Raw genomic sequence first — 20347 nt, 5'->3', positions numbered from 1 at the left:
GCACCGCCTACTTTAAGCTTCAAAAACAATCTTCAGAAACACATGGGTGACGTCACCGGCACTACGTCCATCTTTTTTTACAGTCTATGTTAAAAACGCAAATGTCTGCTCGAGGTGGCTCTCGTCGCGTGCGTGTTTACGTCACAGGTATGCTTCAGTTCAGGAAAATAGGAAGGAAGGTTGTATGCAGGCGCGCGGTGTTGTTGTGTGTCAGTGCTTCACATTGCCACCTAGCTGCCTGGAGTGCATACTACATCGAATATCATACAGTTTTGCGTCACCATATACACTCAGATTCCCCCCAAAATGCTTGTATAAATGTGGAATGAAAAGTGATAATGCAATGCCACTTTTGCGTTTTCTCTTCAGATCGTTTCCGTGTAAACGTAGCCTAAAAGTGTTTAAAAAGCGGTTAAAGATAGCATTGACTCAGACAGAAATTAGTGCTTTTTGCTCCCACCTGAATAGGGGCATTATTGACATGCTCCAATAAATTATCTGTGGGGTATTTTGAGCTGAAAAATCACAGACACATTCCGGGCACCCCTGAGACATTACATCTTGTAAAATGGGCATAATATGTGCCCTTTAAAGCATCGCCATATGTGAACTGTTATTTTTATATTTTACTTTATGACAGGAAGTCACAGGGTGAGCTATTACTAATGCACTAACATTTCATCCTTCACAGAGACATGGACAATATTTACATTTTAATTGCATTTTACCATCAGTCATTACTAATTAAAAATTTAATCTAGTGGAATTTGCGAAACAAACAAAGTAAACACAGCTCATTAGTTTGTTGTTTTAAGTGTGCTGGAGTGCTAAACGCATGTGAAGATGTACAGCAAGAGAACACTGTACAAACATTTAATTATTGTGATGTGTGACCGAGAGGTACAAAAATAACTCCCCCAGTACACGTATTTGTACATATAATGGCATCACATCAAAACAATATAAAACTTGCGTAGTTTCAATATAAAATGATTGGTTTTAGCTTCAGAGAACAAATATGGCATCGTAATAAAAAAAACGAAAATAACTTTTGCCGTTACTGTTTACCAACTACTGTGACTTTACAACAACATTTTTATTGATTACCTTTCTCTCTCCTTTTATTACTACTGTAGTCCACAGACTCAACAATACAGAAAAAAATGATGAAAGCAAAGTAATAAGATGGCAGATGTATAAACATGGAAAGATTTGTGCGTGTGGTAAAATCAAAAACATGCTTTTAATGAGCACAAAGCTTATTTGTGTGTGTCGATGTGTTATGAGCATGTCTGACAGGTTTGGTTTATACCTGTTCTGTGTTTCTCTTAGGGTACAATTAACGGTCGTACTACACTACCACAGAGCGATAGTAAGATGTGTGAACAACACAAACAGACAAACACATATCCACTTACAAACAGTACACACATATACACTCACTGGGATTTTGCTAAATTCAAAAACAAGCTTCTAGATCTTCTATTTTTCTTCAGTATTTAATCAGCATCTATGTCAAATAAACACGGTGCTAACCAGGAGGTCAAGGTTTTAAAAAATATTTGAAAACAGAAATGTCTAAGCTTTCAGCAGGAAAACATGTCTTTCTTTATTGAGATAAATAGGAAAGCTAATTAGATTTTTTTAAATAGAAATTTCGGTAGCACTTTATTTCACAGTACGTGTACTTACCTTGTACATAAATGGTAAATATGTTGTACTTACAGACACATGTGTGGTACTTACTTTTGAGTATCTACATGGTAATTAAAGGCTATCATTACTGTACTTACCAGTGGCATATACTTAATAGTTATTATGTAACTCTAGGTAAGTACTGGGTAATACTAGATACATACTTATAGTGTATGTATACTGTAACTAACAAGAAACATTACTGTACTTACAAATGAATGTACAATATAAGTATTTAGTACTTACTGGCAAGTGCGGGTTAATGAAATGTACTTATAGTGTACATATATGACAACTAATAACAAACACCACTGTACTTACAAATTGTATGTACATGGTAAGTGCATACATGTAGTTCTTACAGGCCAGTGTAATTAATGACATGTACTTACTGTATGTACAAAATAAGTACATGTACTGTAAAATAAAGTGCCACAGGTACATCAGGAGTCCACACATCTGAATTCTACAGCGGCAGCCATTTTGTTGTAAATAGATTCAACACACGCGATCTTTGATGACGTGGTTGATTACGTTACTGTTGATCATCTGTCCATCATTGTATAAAGCCCGCCCTGACAATTTGATTGGTCGACCAGCTTTGGGTCTTGCATAGTAGCTCCTCAACGGAGAAACCCCAGACCGATCTTCCCTTCTTTTAAAATGTTGTGAGCGGGACTAAGATCGGCTGGTACCCAGGGTACATATTTAAATGAACTTGTGCTTAAAACAAGCAAAAACAATTTGCAAATGGGGTTCAAAAATAATCTTGAAATAAGTTTGCTGTTTTCTTTAACACTTAAATCAATAAAAAATGTCTTACTCCATTGGCAGATTTGTTTGCTTGTTTTAAGCACAATTAATATATATATTTTTTAATATATCACTTAAATATATTTTTGTCTAAAAACAACTTTTTTTAGGTCATTTTGCTCATCAAGCAAATACATCTTGATTTAGAAAATTTTTGATATTTGTACTGAAAACAAGACAAAAATACTAAGAAAGAAAGTATTTTTGAAGTGTATTGTAGGGGTGTGCATTGGCACTTCCCTCACAATTCGATTCAATTACGATTCACCAGGTAACGATTCAATTCAATTCGATTCTACGATGCATCAGAATTCTACTGTACACAACAAGGCAAATTTTTAATCAGTCAAGTGCAACTATTGTCAACAAAAACGGTAGCTTAGCAGCTTTAAGACAATGACAATTATATACCTGAGATGAGAATTTACACACAGCGTAAGTCTTGTCTAGTTTCACATTAACTTCGTAGAATCTGAAATGTGCCCATATGTCCACTTTCCATGGAAAAGGGTGCGTTTTTATTTACCCGTCTATCACTGTCATCTCTCTCCGCCTCAGCCATCTTGATTGTTGTTGTTATGCCCCTGGAAGTAATTGTAACTTCACAACTTTATTGTCCACTCGAGGCCAGAAAATAAACATTGACATGGCACTTTGCTGCATCGATGCTGAATTGTGCATGTGCGCATTGCGATGCATTGCCGAATCGATTATTGTTGACACCCCAAGTGTATTGATATAAACTATTGTCCACCAAAACATTGACAAAATTTACATTTAGAAGAGTTTAAAATTTTAGGTCTCTGACTTCCGCCAATCATTTTTAGGACATCATTTTGCACTTCACTTTTACGTTTTTTACATTTTAGCAGATGCTTTTGTGTAAAGCAACTTACAAATGAGATAGCATTTAACATTTTGTCTTAAAAGATACTCATCAGATTCCAGGCTGTGAGGTAGGCTAACCGCTATTGACTTTAGTAAAATGGGGAGGAGCCACACAAAATGACCCACAATAACATCCTGTTTTGGTGGAAATTATGTCAATGCATCAGCAAAGCTGCATATTTCACATTTTTGAATTATTATTACAAGTTTTTAATTATATTCTGTTTCATCCAAGCGTTTGTTTAAGTTGAAAGGTTTCTTTTATTATTCCATCAACTCAGAGATTTCAATTTAATGATATAAGGGGGCGTGTACACCAAGGCCAGCATATGTTTTTAATTGTTTCCAATAGAAATTCCACGCTTTTAGCAGCTGGTAGGTTTTGTTCGTATTGAACTCAAACTCTGCGTTTTTTTTCAATGTAGTCAATGTCACTTTTCACTTAGCCGTTCAATTACGGTGGAGGAGGGGTGGGACAAATACCACAACTACCAACCGGCACATCGTACATTGGCTGATTAACAAAACCGAAGTATCACAGCAACCAAAGCACTTAGCTGAAGAAATGCTGGCAAGCGCCCACAGTTGGCATCTAGTTCAAAACAGACATGTTTTCACTAAATCAATGTTATGTACCAATAAAATATTAAATAGTTGCAAAAACACTTAAACATGTTTAATGTAATCATTTTAAAGCATGAAAAATGCTACTGTACACATAAACATCTTTGTAAACTCTTGACCGATGATGCAAACCAATTTTTACTTTTACTTTAATCTTGGTCTACACTGTTGTCATAGAATGCTGTACTGACAATTGTCTACACAACATCCATACTGTACTAACATTCGCATGCACACAAATTGCAGTGCAATACACTTTAAAAAAGTATCAAAATTACTTAAATTGGTAACACCTAAAAATATTAGGTTGTTCCTACAGTGAAAATTTAAGTTGAAAAGAGTTACCAATTGAAGTAATTTTTTAACCCCAACTTTTCACTTTTTACTGTGTAAGAGGCAACAAAACTTAAAATCCTCAAATAGCCTAAAATAAACCAAAAATAGCCTATATTATGTGTTTATCAATTCTGCAATGAAGCCATCATGAATATATTTAAAAATTCTTAAATCAAAATGTATTTTCTTGATAAGCAAAATGAACTAAGAAAATAAGTCAAATTTTTTGACAAAAACTAAGTGAATTTGTGCTTAAAACAAGCAAAATTATATGCCAATGGGGTGAGAAATGTTTGCTTAAATTAAGTGTTTAAGAAAAAATAAAACTTATTTTTAGATTTTTTTCTTACCCCATTGGCAGATATTTTAGCTTGTTTTAAGCACAAATTCACTTAAATTGTATATTTTTTGTTTATAAACTAGACTTATTTTCTTAGGTCATTTTGGTTATCAAGAAATTGCATCTTAATTTAAGAATTTTTAGATATTTCTACTGGAAACCAGACAAGAATACTAAGAAAGAAAGTAATTTTTGCAGTGTGTACTTGTGAATGTATATTTGTGTTCATCACCTACTGTACAGTAGCATATTTATCCAGCGTTGCTGTAGGTCTGTCTCAAGAACCTAATGTGTGTGCGTGCATGCATGCGTGCGTGTTTGTTTTGTGACGGCATTCCAGCACGTTCTACTTCCAATGCAAATGCATGTAGTATATGCATGAAATGATTTAACCGCATGCAACAGATTGCGAGTTGCCCAGCAGTTTGCCCACCCCACAGTTCTGCTGTTTTCCACAATCACTGCTTCAGTCTAACAGTCGGAGGCAGGTCCTTACACATTTGGGCTTACAGAGGGAAATGCGTGTGTGAATGTATTGTGCATGTGCGCATTACGTTTAAAAATAGAGACAAGACTTGTATCATCTTTGTTCGTTGTATAATCGTTGTGGAAAGCTGTCAGAGATGGTTGGAGTTTGTTGTATTTTTCCAGTACAGAAAAAGACTTCCAGATTTTTATTCCCTTACATTCTTTTCATCTTGAAAATTTTGTTTCTGTTGATCCCACACATACAGAAAAAAGACAGAACTACTGAAATATGCTCAATTGTGACCCATGACCACAAAACCAGTTATAAGTACCACATATTTGTAGTAATAGCCAACAATAAATTGTACTGGTCAAAATTCTAGATTTGTATGCCAAAAATCATTAGAATATTAAGTAAAGATATTTTGCACATTTCCTACCGTTAATATATCAAAAATTATTTATCATTAGTAATATGTGTTGCTAAGGACTTCATTTGGACAACTTTAAAGGTGATTTTCTCCATTTTTTTATTCTTTGCACTGTCAGATTACATGTTTTTAGTACTATCTCTCGCAAAATATTGTCTTTATGTCTTAACCAACCATGCATCAATGCAAATCTTAATTTAAAAAAAATTGTCCCTTATTTATATAAATAGCATGTGTTAGTGTTTTTGTGTGCATTTTGTATCACATGTGACATGATTTCTCATTATTTGTTCAAGTCAGATTTTTTGTGTCCACATCCTTATACAGTAATAATCAATGAGATTTTAGGGAAAATATGTGTGTTCTAAAAGATATCGACAGAGCATTGATTTTAAAAGAGGAACAGAGAAACGCGATCAAGGCATTTGTTGATCGGAAAGATGTTTTTACTGTCCTTTCTACAGGATTCGGCAAAAGTTGATCGCACTTATGGAGGGCAAAGTTAAAGAAGCAACTGAAATGGGTATCACAGCAATGCAACTCGGCGTGCACAATGAGATGGATATAATTAGCGGTCGTTGCCAGCTTCTTTTCGGAACCCCGGAATCGTGGCTGCTGAATAAGTGGAGGGACATGCTAGGCTCCGATATTTTTCAAGCCAACGTAACGTTAACGGGTATCGTCGTGGATGAAGTTCAATTAATGTACAAATGGTAAGAGATACTGTATGACTTAGTAAATACTTAATGTTGTGATATAAATGAAATGTTGTAAACATAGTAGGTGTTGATGTACGTTCGCTAACTCAGACTTAGTATAATCACAATGTTAGTGTCATTGTAGCGAAATAATAGCAGTTCAGTCATGCTGCAAAAGACGTCATTTCAGCATACTTCACACTAAGTTGCTCTGATTGGTCATAGGTCTATCCAATTGAGTGCAGAGGCATTTTTTGGTTGAGACACGCCTCATAGTCATAGCCCAATCACACTAAACACAGTACGTTGGATAGACGTGCAGATCATGTCTATATTGGGTCCGTCGGTCCATGACCAATTCTGGACATCTATTCGACGTCCAAACTAGGTCCACTATTTGGACGTCCAACCATGACCCTACTTGGGCGTCATATTTACGGGCAACATTTGACGTTTGAACTGGGTAATTTTTTGGACGTCATATTTACGGCAACATTTGACGTTTGAACTGGGTAATTTTTTTGGACGTCATTTGGACGTCATATTTACGGCAACATTTGACGTTTGAACTGGGTAATTTTTTGGACGTCATTTGGACATCATATTTACGGGCAACATTTAACGTTTTAACTGGGTGATCCTTTGGACGTCATTTGGACGTCTATGACAGGCCTATGTCTATATTACATGATTAGGCCTATAACAATGTGTTTATTTACAAATATCAGGATTGTTGTACCAAGATGATTAATACTTACGAATAGTCTATATTATTTATACAGTACTGTTTTTTCTGCTTTCTTGAATCATATACAAATTCATCTAAATGTACAATTAAAAATCTGTAATTAAATGTGTAGTTTGTTATATTAAAAGTATATGATCTTACTAACAATTTAACATGAAAGTATTGTCACATATTCTAATAATGTTGAGTTCATGGTGAAGATATGGCCGTGTGTCCGAGTGGTTAGCGAGACTTGCTTGTAACCCAGAGATCGGTAGTTCGAATTCCCGCGGCCGGCACAAAATGACTAAAGTGTTTCGGTGTTGCAATGGATGGGTGAACTGCAGAGACAATCATCTCTTTTTGCTTTTTTCATGTCTATTTTCCTTACACGGAGGTCCTACGGATGTCACCCTTTAAAGGGACAGAAGACGTCGAAAAAAAGACGTCGCCTGGAGTTACAAAACAACCCCTTTTATGGACCGGATTCGGACGTCCAAAAATTACATGAAAAAGACGTCATTTCAACGTCACTTTGTGCAGTGGGAATGGAGCGGTATCAGACTCAAATTCTGACTAGAATTGAGTATGACAATGTCAGGCTATTAAATATTATATTTTTTGTATAAAAAATAGACTTTTTGTCTATTAGGTAATTTTGCTCACCAAGAAAATACTTTATTTATTTATTTTTTTAGATATCTGTACTAAAAACAAGACAAAAAGACTACATAAGAAAGTCATTGTTTTTGCAGTCTTAAGGGGGTCCCACACCAGATGCGCAGCTTAGAGCCGCACCTTTCTAAAAAAATCAAACACATTGTTTTCTATAAGTATGCACACCGGCGCCGACAGGTGGCGCTTGTCCGCAGCGCCCAGCTTTGACTCAGGAAGTTTCTCAAATCCCTGTCGCACCACAGAGCACCACTCACATAGTTTAACATTAAATAACATCATATTTGTCCCAAATCATTAACGATTAACATTGGGGGCTAATGTATATTTTGCCTTTTGAAGTAAACGCTATCTGACGAAGCTTGCGCTATTTAATGTGAACTTCCAGTTTACGATACCTCCGAGTTGTCCTAGACGCGACTCAACGCGGCGCTGAGCTGCGCGTCCGGTGTGCAACCCCCTTTAGGCTAACATATTCATACCAAAGGCCAAAAAACTTCAATTCTGACATGGGGACTTTAAAAGCATTCAAAGATATATTTTCTGCTATATTTTTTAAAACCAGGACTGGTGCACAGACATTCAGAACGATGTAATAAATGGACCAATTTGGCTTGTGTTGACTAATCGCAGAGCAAGCATTTCATCAATGCCAAATACTGTACATCAATGCAATTGTCTGGTATTGCTCACGTTGTGTTTTGCACATGTTCACTCAAGCAGCGACACACTTTACAGAAGAATACTTTCCAGTCTAATTTATTATGACAATATCACTTAAAATTTTGCAGTCAACAAAAACAGGTTCCTTTATGCCTGGAGAACTTTTTTGGCAAATTAATTTTCCAACGTCAGAAGCGGTTCTGCCCTTAAGCTAAGGAAATACATGAGTTATTGCCTCTTGGTGGGCACAAGAAATAAACACATGTAGAACACACACCGGAAAACCTTTTCCTGAGTGAAATCTCAGCAGGCCAATCAGAAATGATTGTATCTTTGAGGACTCATGGATAATCACTCCTGGGGCATTTCCACCTACCCTATCATTTATTTACCCTCCTTCATTTTCTCCCCCTCTGACCTCGACTAAACCACTGCAAGGTTTGTGATGCTGAAGAGAGAGACATTCAGAGAGAGAAAGGGAGGGAGGGAGGGTGTAAATAAACAACTGGAGCACCTCATACTGCTCATTAGTGGTTAGCCAGAAGTAAGTTGCTGTGGCAGGACAGGACTGTCTCATTAGCGATACAGAAACACTGCCAGGCCAATGAATGAGAGAGAGAGAGAGAGAGAGAGAGAGAGAGAGAGAGAGAGAGAAAGAGAGAAAGAAAGAGAGAGAGAGTTAGTAAGAGAGTAAAAGGAAGCAAGGACAAACAATTTAAACCTCCCATAGGGAGCGAGAGAGGTAGCAAGGACAAACAATTTAAGAAGCAAAACAAGAAAGAACGAGAGAGAAAGAGACCCTTCACCTTCATAATTATTAGGCCAATAAACAAGCTTCCATTTAGGAGGTAAGCAGGTGTCTGACATTTTTGTTGCACTCGCTTCAGTAAATTTTTTACGTTACATCATACCACAAATCTGTTCTCAGTATGTTGAATAGGGTTGGATGATATTAAAGACAAATGTGGAATGCAATAGCATGCTAAATATTATACGACAATTCTTGCTTAACCTGTAAGTTAACTCCTGTTAGCATTGCATGTGAGCGAATCATTCAGACATGGTAAGGAGCGTCACATTTCCTGCTGACGTCAGAAGTATTCAGGCCAATAACAACGTACAGATTAGCTGGCCAGTCAGGGACACAGTGCTACAGTATGTGGAAAATAAGGTGTTTGTGTGGTTTATGGTTAAAAAACAAAATTTTTTTGCTCCAGATATACTGCTTTCCTCAAACGCTCTGATTTTGTACAAAGCTCATCGATCTGAAAAGCACTGTGTCCCCGATTGGCCAGCAAATCTGTACATTGTAATTGATACCTCTGATGTCCCATACAGAAATGTAATATATGTCAATATATGTAAATTACATATATAATATCAGTGCCCATGTATGTCTGCTGCATATATTAAATATGCAAAATTCATATATGTAAAATACATGGACATATATGGAAAATATATTTCAAAATATTGCAAAAATGGCCGTTTTCATATAAGTGCCATATATTTTCCCATATATGGACATACATGTGAAATATATGTAAGACACATATATGTATACATGCATATATGTACTTATTTCCATAGTACATACTTTCACTTATATTAGGGATACAAATATGCTTCAAATATGATGACACCATGTACTTTCACTTATATTAGGGATACAAATATGCTTCTTATATGATGCCACCATGTACTTTCACTTATATTAATGGCACAACTATGTTTTTTATACAGCCTGCACATATATTTGTACTCATTCTACAGAACAAACAAATTCCAAGTCTTTTCAAATACAAACTTTACTGCATTTTTTCAGCACAGACTTGACAAGTACAAACAAGTACAAACTTTTCAAGTAAAAACTTTAACTTCATTTAACATCAACTTCAGACTTTATTTTCTTTTTAAAGCCTTTTCAAAGCGCTCACTTTTTTCCCTCAGTATTACATTTTCAAACTTCTAGGCACATTTATAACATTCCCAAACTCACTCGCTGGGGAAAAACACACTCATTTTTAGTTAACATTTTTCCTGGACATTGTCAGTCTTAGCTCTGCCATCTTCCCATTCAGGTCTCTTCCAATCTGGCCAGCCAAAACGAGTACTTTGACATAACTGCATCTGAGAAAGTACATTTTCAAGAAAAAGTTTTAGGTATTAAGCAGACAAAACACTGGTGGATAAACTTATCACTAGGGTTGGGTACCGTTCACATTTTTACCGGTACCGGTTCCGATACGGGTACCTGGAATTCGATACCGGTACCCAGCGGTACCTTTTTCGGTACTTTACTCTGACTTAAAGGAGCAGTGTGTACATTTTAGCGGCATCTAGTGGTGAGGTTACAAAATGCAACCAACGGCTTAGTCCATGTCTCACCCCTCGCTTTTGAAACACATAAAAAAGCTAAGGTAGCCGCCACCGGACAAACATTTCATTGTTGGAGACAACTTAGTAAAATAAATTGTCCTTTAAGGGCTTCTGTAGAAAACTGGCAGCACAAAATGGTGACTTCCATGTAAGGGGACACTCAGAATATGTAGATAAAAAGGTCTCGTTTTAAGGTAATAAACACATAACGGTTCATTATGTAAGGTCTTTATACACCCCTGATTATATAGTTTTGTAAATTATTTTGCATTTCTGTCAAAAGATCCTTCTAAAAATGACACACTGCACCTTTAAGTGACTTTCGGTGGACATAATAAGCCCAAACCTCTCATTTTCAACATTTTGTTATTTATTTCAAAATGTTTAATACACACAATCTTTACAAAAAAATCCCTATAACATCCAGGGCATATGTCTTACATATAAATAAATAAATAAAACATATTAAGTAAGATAAATGATCAATGAACATAAACGTCATAAAAGCAACATAAAAGTAAACTTTTATGTAGAAAACAATACAGAGCGAGTGTTCTCTACAGCAAGGGACACAGTGAGGATGTAGAAAAGAACTGGACACAGATACTTTTTTGCCAAGCTGGCCAGCATTGGCATTTGGTCCGCATGTGGTTGAATGTGTTCTCGAACAGCCACACAGACTGCCTTCTCTCCGTCCATTTATCTAATCTGAGGTATTGAGCACAAAGTTTTACGTCATTTCTGACTTTTAGCGTGAACACACAGTCTTTAGGCTTTCATTGATAAAACTAAAAGCGGCTGATCTCCGCAGTTTCATTTTGCGAGCGCATGAAAGTTGCGCGATCTTATTTCATTAATTGCGCTGAAAAATCCGAGAAAGCGCCAACATATTCATGTACAAAACACTGTGCAGCATGTTTACTTAAAACACAAGCAGTGCCATATTAGTTCGCGTCCATTTAAACAGTCATTACTCCAGCTCGCGCTAAAAGGAAAGCAGAGGGACTTCCCCGCAGTCTCCACGGACCACCACTCAAAGTAATCAGGACAGAAGCGGTCGAAAGTGGACAAAAGAGACGGACTGGTGTTGATATATACCAGGTGTTTACAGAATTTGTCTCTCTCCACTTGTGATCCGATCGACGAAAACGCATCTTAATAAGCCCTCTTGTGCTTTTAAATACACATTGTGTAAGTGCTTCCTCAGGTTGGATTTATTACACTGCATGCCTTGCACTTACTGCACTTATATTGCACTTAGGTAGCATTGTCTGCATCATCCTTTGTGAAATTTAACCACACGTTAGATCGCTTTTTGTTAGCCATTAAGCAAGTTGCAAAGGGGTGTCACCAAGTTCCCACACGGTCTCTCTCTCGCGCGCGCGCGCGCGTACCAGACGCGGCGCACGGACATGTTCTCTCAGGTACCGAAATTGAGCACCGATTGATTTTATGTGAATCGATACTGGGTAGTACCGACGCAATTCGGTCGGTGCCTATAAAAGTACCGAGTTCGGTGCCCATCCCTACTTATCACAAAGATAAAAAAACTTTATTGCAGTTTCTTCTAGTGCAAGTCAGTAAAATTAAGTGACAAAGTACGTGAATAGGCAAGTAAGGCCACACTTAGTGCAAGCATGGCGGCCAGTTTTGCACCAATTTAATTTGCAGGCGAGATAGGGTCATAGTGCCAAACACCACCCTCCTCCACCACCTCTCATCAAAACTATTTTTTACGCAGAATGTGAATTTGAACACATACATTGAAAATTCTTGAATGCACTAACTGCAGCCCCATGAATGATTGTCCATTTGTTGGCAGATACCTCCACGGGTGTGGTTCGAAAGCAGGCACTAAGCCGAAAGGGGTGGTGGTAGCACAGCAGTTAAGGAACCTGGCCAGTATGCTAGCCTAGAATTTGTGAGTTTGAATCCTGGTCACCACCGTTGTGCCCTTGAGCAAGGCACTTAACCCCAAGTTGAACTTTGTAAGTGTACAAACAGTTTAAGAAGTAGGGCTGTCACTTTTTATTCGATATTCAAATATGCATTCAAACATGACGTGAAATATCCACTATAAATAAACCATCCGTTTTTTTAAAAATGCCATGTGTAGCGCATTTTTTACAGTCTAACACCTCGTAATAGGGAGGAAGCTGAGAATGAGACCGACGGCAACTGTGCGCAAGAGAGTAGTGATGGGAGAAACGAAGCTTTTCGAAGCTTCGAATCAATTGAACCAATTGCTTCGATAATTGATTCAGTTTTTCGAAGCAGTTCGAAACCCACACACGCTGGCGACCCCTGCTGGTCAAAATAGTGTAAAAGCAGATGTGTCCAGACATTTTACACTTTGTTTTACAAAATAATAGCAAGATTTTTATTAAAATATGTTAAAAAAATTATTTAACTTAATTAAGACATAGTTAAAAGTGTATTATGTGTTTTTAGTTTAATTTAGGGCAAACAAATGATTAAAACTAACTACCCTTTTAATTATGCACATTTTTGTCATTAAATCTGTTTATAAACAAAAAGTAGACAAAATGGCAGTGTAATTAGTCAGAAGGATAAATGTTTTATGAACTTTTATAATAAAACTTACCCGAGTTCACCGAAACATATTAAACACTGGTCATGTGATCAACTCCCCCTAGTGGTGAACCATCGGATTTTCGAAACGTTTCGAAACAGTTATGACGTAATGAAGCCTCGTTTGCTAAAATCACGTGACTTGGGCCAGTTTGAAACAAGCTCCGAACCACTGATTCGAAACAAAAGATTCGTAAATGTTTCGAAGCCTCATGAAGCAGTGCTTCGAAAACGACCATCACTACAAGAGAGGGAAGATGTGGCTCCGGCTTCTGCAGACTTTTTTTGCTTTTCCTGTGGAAATTTTTTGGATAATTCTGCGGAATGATTTTAAATATTTAAAAAATACATAAGAGAATTTAAGCCGTAAATATTACCAAATTGCATCTAGAATAATTACTTTTTAAAGGCTTACAATGAAAATGAAAACACCAAACCAAACAAGTGCTCTGAATTAAATTGGACCAACACGAACCAGATAGATCGAATTATAGTTTGCATATAAAATTACATATATTATTGTTTATAGTGTTATAGCAGAATAAAAAGCTTGTGTTAAAGGGACATTCCACTTTTTTTGAAAATATGCTAATGTTTCAGCTCCCCTGAGTTAAACATTTGATTCTTACCGAGAAAATATACTCTCAAACTGGCATAATAATCAGTGACTGCCGATGCAACATGGCTGCAGCAGGCGCAGTGATACTACACACTGCCCGAAAATAGTCCCCTTGGTTACCTTTAATGGCAGGGGACTATTTTCGGGCAGTGCGTATTATCACTACGCCTGCTGCAGCCATGTTACATCAGCAAAGTCACTGATTATTACGCCAGAATGAGAGTATAGGTCTAACCATATCTGCAAATAAAATAGCAACTTTTAATTTCCGTCGGTCTTAGTACACAATGTAATTACAGAAGAGTCAAGTTTTAAATAGGAAAAATATTGAAACAGATCACGACCCACAGTTCGGCTCGCATGCGATTTGCGGATTAATATGCAAATTTAAATAGGGTGAAAGTTGATCATTTGCACGTGTTTCAAAGGTGTTTAAACAATTTAACCGCAAAAAGGCGCTAAAATAAAAAAAATTCTGTACACACAGACGCACATGAAATTGAAAGTGTCCGGCCCAACTCCAATCAAACATGATTATCCCTACGCCCTTCAAAGATCAGAACTCTTGATGTATAAAATACATTTGGCGAATAAAGCACTGAAAAAAACATGTGGAGCGACTGTTTATGCAGCATCTTCTTCCCGAAGCGCCGTTTGGAATTCGTCCTCTGTCCTAACCGGTTCAGGAACGTCAACTTTAGGGTTGAACCAAAAACCGGAAACTACTGTTTCTGTTCGGAACGAACCAATTGGGAAAAAATTCAGGTTCAAAGCCATGATGTAAACTTTATATTAAACAACAACAGCATTTGTCTTGTAAACTGATTTAAAATGATCAAGTGCTGACTGTCGCATGTCACATAGACAACAGAGTGAAGTAAGATCTGCTTAACTCAGCGGTAAGTTTTATTTCTCAAATATCAATGGTTTGTGTTCTCTATCATTAAAAACGGTCAAGCAAACAGCACGCGCAGGGTTAATGCATATGCACGCGCGCATACATAGGCTACGTATGTGTGCTTGTTGTCAGTGACAATTACTTTTCACAAACACGCTCAAGCGCGGGATATGTGTGCTTGATTTTTCTCAAAAGTGACAGCCCTATTAAGAAGATCCTTTATAAAGACATTACGCGTATATAGACAGGAGCCATCTTAGAAAACAGTCTCGATAAGTCGAGCAACGAATGTCGTGCTATATACATTTGACACCCCTATAATCCCTCCCACTCTGAAGTGTTGCTGAACTCAATGGAAAAGCTAACCACGCCAAAGTAAAGTGAGCTGACTCGACCTTACCTGTAGGGTACTATGCAATGGAAAAGCGCCAAAACCCCTTTAACCATAAAACAGGGTTAAAATGACGTGCTGTCTCTAACTACAATATAAAAACGTAAGATTTACATTACCATAACATCTTCACTCTGAAGAGTCGCTCAGCTTCTTCTAACTCAGTCAAGTCTTTTAGAGAGAGTGATAGAGGTAATGTGATTAGTAGCTACTGAATACACTACAGTTTATACATTTAGTACATTACTTAATTACTTGCCATTTACCTTTCATTATGTACCGTGACTGGATAATCCATCCATTCTCTGACCTTTAATAAAAAAATACAAAGATAAACTTAAAGGGATACTTCACCGATTTAGCATTCAGCTTTGTATCGGTAGAAACCCGGCAGTATTACTGATTGACCATGTTTCCCTCCCTCATTTCCCCCTGAGAGGAGAGATATCTGCATTTTGGTTCTGCAAAAAAGTCCTCCGATGATGTAATATGACGATTTTTGCATCATCGGAGGACTTTTTTGCAGAACCAAAATGCAGATATCTCTCCTCTCAGGGGGAAATGATGGAGGGAAACATGGTCATTCAGTAATACTGCCGGGTTTCTACAGATACAAAGCTGAATGCTAAATCGGTGAAGTATCCCTTTAATAATTAACACCTGTCACCGGTATCAACTGGCAGAAATTCACTCTTACCATACAGCATATGCGAAAGAGCTCAGGAAATCACTCTGATGGGCCTACTAGGGCTGGGCGGTATGACGGTATATTCCGTTACCGCGGAATAAATGGTCAAACGTAACAGATTTTTCTATTCCGTCTATTCCGCCGAATGCAAATATGTGGGCATGGCTAACTCTGCCCTCCCACATGTTAAAACAGACTTCATGATCATCACATCATAGCATCTGTCATATTTATAATATCTAGAGCTTCGTCTCTCATATAGGATAGGTAGGCTATTCATCCTGTCTGTAGGTTTTTGCATATATACCTGTTCATTTTACATATTGCCTATTTTTAATGTAATGTATGCATAAATACAAAATACAATGAAGGCATACTATAGCTTCAATAGTCTACTAAATTAAAAAAATTATCAAGACTTAATCTGTTGTTATCTTCTGGGCATTTTCACTTTAACATTATTAACTTTAAATTGCTCATAATTTAAAAACTGCGGTGGACATTTAGTTAAAAGCTAGAGTGAGTTGCAAATTTCTGTACATTTTTATAATAAAAAAACAATATAAACTGAAAAATATTTATACCGTGAACATACCGTTCCGTGAAATAAAATGACTCATTCCGTGGAATAGATTTTTGGTCATTCTGCCCACCCCTAGGGCCTACAAAAAGAGAATAAAAGGGAAAAACACTGCGATTAGGCAAGGTTTAAGCCAAACATTAGTTGTAATTTTGGTGAGGTGGTATTGACTCCAACCATGTCAAGCGATAAGTGCTTGGCCTTGCAATGTCTGCTAAACACAAACATAACCCTCTCACTAAAATAAAAGTATAACTCTTACATAAATATAAATATAAGGAATGTCAAAATGCATTAGATATGAACCTTTTAAATATATTAACTAAAGCACACCACCTGTTGCCAGAAAGCTGTTTTTATCTATCCGTGTGTCTCAATCAGCTCCCTTGTTCAGTAGTCAGGGCACTGATCAGGGAGTCGGCCATTTTAAGGGCTGTCTCAATCTCAAAATCTGTTTAGTGCACTGGAACGTTCGTTCCCTAAAAATTCCCACAATGAAACGCAAAAACCAGTAAGCATCGATGGTCCCTATGTTCCCTTACCGGAAATCACATGACCTTTTCTGAAGCTCGCCAACCAAACATCACGTGATCCAACTCAATAAACTTTATGAAATGATACAGAACTTTTATAAAAGACAAACATTTGTTTAGTTGTAAATATAAACACACATTGCTACACAGTAAGGGACCACAATCTACTCAATATTTAAAATAATAAAATTGATTTAAAATTGTAAATATATTTATTACATTTAAAATGTAATTGCCTCCAATTTTAGGCACAGATATGTAAGAGAATAATGACAGCATTTTTCACAATGTACTGTTTTTAAAATTAAGTCGGAGAGATGTTGGTTTTGCTGGTTGTTGATGAGTCACAGCTGTGAGTGATTACAACGCGCTTAAGCAGCCACGTGACAGAAATAAGTGAACATTGTCCCAATGTGAAGTGAGCTAGGGTCCTTACCAGTGCACACATTATACTGATTCACGACCTCGGGAGCTAGGGAACGAATTGAGACACACGGTATATAATTTACATTCAGATGTAACAGTTACATTACCAATGTCTGTGAAAATGTCTGTAGGCCTACATGTTATTTTTCTAGAACAGTAATGACTAATTAGGCTTTAAACAAACTAGACAGCAAGAAACGTATGCAAAATATATTAAATATTTTAAACTTACTTCTAAAACCCCGCTGTGCTGTTATCATCTTCTCACTTTTGTCAGATTTTCCCGGTCATTTTTGTTCTTCTGCGCTTTTGGTTTGAGTGGCGGTTGGCAACTGAAGGGTCATTAGCGCCTCCTACTGGACTGGGTGTAGCGCATTCAATAGGCAGTGGATGAAATTTTTATTATATGCTATGTTCTTTTGACTATTTATTATTAATTAAGCAATACATTTAACACGATTTAATAATAATAATAATATGTAAATTCGCTAAACAAACACTATACTAAAAGATATAAAAGCAACATTAGGTTATTTATTTATTTATTAACTTTACAAATCCCTGCACAAATAAAATAAAAAACTAAACTAAATTAAAATAATAAAATAAAAATTAATAATGTACTTGATTTGTGATTATTAATAATAATCAGTATTAACTTATCACTGTTTGTTAATATACACAGACTTAGTTGGCAGTTTTCTGATGATGGTAAACTAGATAAAATAGCCGTTGATTCCCTATAATGATCATACATTTCAAATCTTCTTGAACACTCACTTACATATTTAAAGATTATCTGACCAGATATTTTTTACTTGCTGTATAAAAGCAAAAACTTGTCTGATGGTGATCCAGGGGGGGGGGGGGTCTTTAGGTCACAAAACTAACAGGACTTCATAATATAGTATTTTTAATACAATAATGCAGTGTTTTCTTTGTCATTTTTGACAAATACATCCACAAAGTACCATAACCATATGCCACAGCTTTAAAAATGCATCAGTATCACATGCATGTATGTTTACATACATTTATTAAATATGTGGAAAACAAATATGTATGTCACATATTTATAATTAATGTTGTCCATATATGTGAGAAACCAATGCTATACTGTAATATATGCAGATATGTGGTATCATATATTGATGACCCCAAATATTTTTTTCACATGTTTGGACATATAAATGTTCATATATGTTGCAGGCATATGTTGTGTTCTCAGATAAGTCAGATATATGAAGAGATATGTGGAAAACAAATATGTATGTCACATATTTATAATTAATGTTCCCCATATATGTGAGAAACCAATACTATACTGTAATATATGCAGATATATGGTATCATATATTGATGAAACCAAATATTTTTTTCACATGTTTGGACATATAAATGTACATATATGTTGCAGGCATATATTGTGTTCTCAGATAAGTCAAATATATGTATAGATATATGTCATACTATGTAAAATATAAGTACATATATGGCCATATATTACATTTTTGTATGGGCGTCACCGGGAAATGTGACGCTCCTTACCATGTTTGAAGGATCAACAGCACACTAAACAAACAACACAATCAGAACTCGATACGTATTTCTGAAGGAGGGACTTCACATAACAAGGAAGACATCAGCCTGTTTTGAGGACAGTGAAAACAGCGCTATACAGATAAGTAAATTGTGTGAAAAATACCGCGGTTTTTTTACACGTGAAACATGAACACATGTTATATTGCCCACTATAAACACAATCAAAGCTTCAAAATCACAGACAGAACGGGAGCTTTAAATATTTCAGGGAGTTTTCTTTTCCGCTGTCGCATTTGGCGCAGGAATGATCCTTTATAAAGCTGCTTTGGAAAAATATGTATTGTGAAAAAAGCTGTACAAAGAAATTGAAAATAAATACAACTCTGTGTATGTGTGTATGTTAGGGGTGGCACGGTTCATGAAAAAAATCCGAACCGTTCGGTTCGCTTGTCTCGGTTCGGAGCGCGTGTGTGCCGTACGGTTCAACGGTTCATGGCATGCGCAATGTAACCTCATGCCCTGTATGTGACCTCAGATAGCGTGTTCCCCTTTCGCGAATAGCGCGAAAGAAGAGGTGACTGCTGTGGAGAGTGAGTGCTGCCGGTCATGTTACGTGTAGAAATGTCAAGAGGGAGAGAAATGGAAGTCTGCCCGGAGTTGGAGGAAGCCCCAGCATCGTATAAGTTTGGTGTGTGGAAACATTTTTTATTTCATGTTACCTATGATGATATAGATATATAGAACTGCAGGCTATGGGTTGAATGTGTTCAAAACAGCCACACGCGACGACAGCCTTCTCTCCGCCCATTTATCTAATCTGAGGTAATGAACACTGTTTTACGTCTTTTCGTATTCAGCGCTATTTTTAGCCTTTCATTGATAAAACGAAAGCGGCTGATTTCCGCGTAGTTTCATTTTGCTACCGCGTGAAAGTTGCGCGATCTTCTTTCATAAACTGCCCCTTAAAGTAATCAGGACAGAAGTAGTCAAAAGTGGACAAAAGAGACGGATTTAAATATTACAGGTGTAAACGTTATGTTTCTCTCTCGTCCACATATTCTCTCTGCAGTATTTAAGCAGCCTCTCAGTGATAAATCTTAAAGCTACACTGAAGTTGGGATTTTGATAAATGCAAGTTATCTTTGTGTGCTAAAAAGGCACATAAGTTCATGTAGATGGCAATACACATTCTCTTTTTTGCCAAATAAATGAAAAGCATGTTGAAATCATCAATGTCTCCCCTCTTGCTGTATCAAAATCTCACCTGGCTTTCCTCAGAGATGGTCTCAATAATGTGCTTAAAGTCAAATTCAGTTTGTGCATGATTACATGATATAACTT

General features: G+C 36.7%; 1 long non-coding RNA gene across 2 annotated transcripts; it reads right to left on the bottom strand.

Moving 5' to 3' along the window:
* Nucleotides 1-10148: 10148 nt before the first annotated feature.
* Nucleotides 10149-17940, bottom strand: LOC141363522 (uncharacterized). 2 transcript variants are annotated; one of them, XR_012369014.1, is made up of 5 exons: nt 17697-17940; nt 15935-15978; nt 15504-15547; nt 15357-15408; nt 10149-10488 (listed from the first exon to the last, which is right to left on the bottom strand). It is a non-coding gene; the product is annotated as an uncharacterized lncRNA (long non-coding RNA). The 2 variants fall into 2 exon arrangements; XR_012369013.1 differs by lacking the exon at nt 15935-15978 and having other exon boundaries at nt 17697-17905.
* Nucleotides 17941-20347: the final 2407 nt, after the last annotated feature.

The sequence above is a fragment of the Misgurnus anguillicaudatus genome, chromosome 3 (genome assembly GCF_027580225.2).
Source record: "Misgurnus anguillicaudatus chromosome 3, ASM2758022v2, whole genome shotgun sequence".
Lineage (NCBI taxonomy): Eukaryota > Metazoa > Chordata > Actinopteri > Cypriniformes > Cobitidae > Misgurnus > Misgurnus anguillicaudatus.
This window is presented reverse-complemented; position numbering and strand designations above follow the sequence as displayed.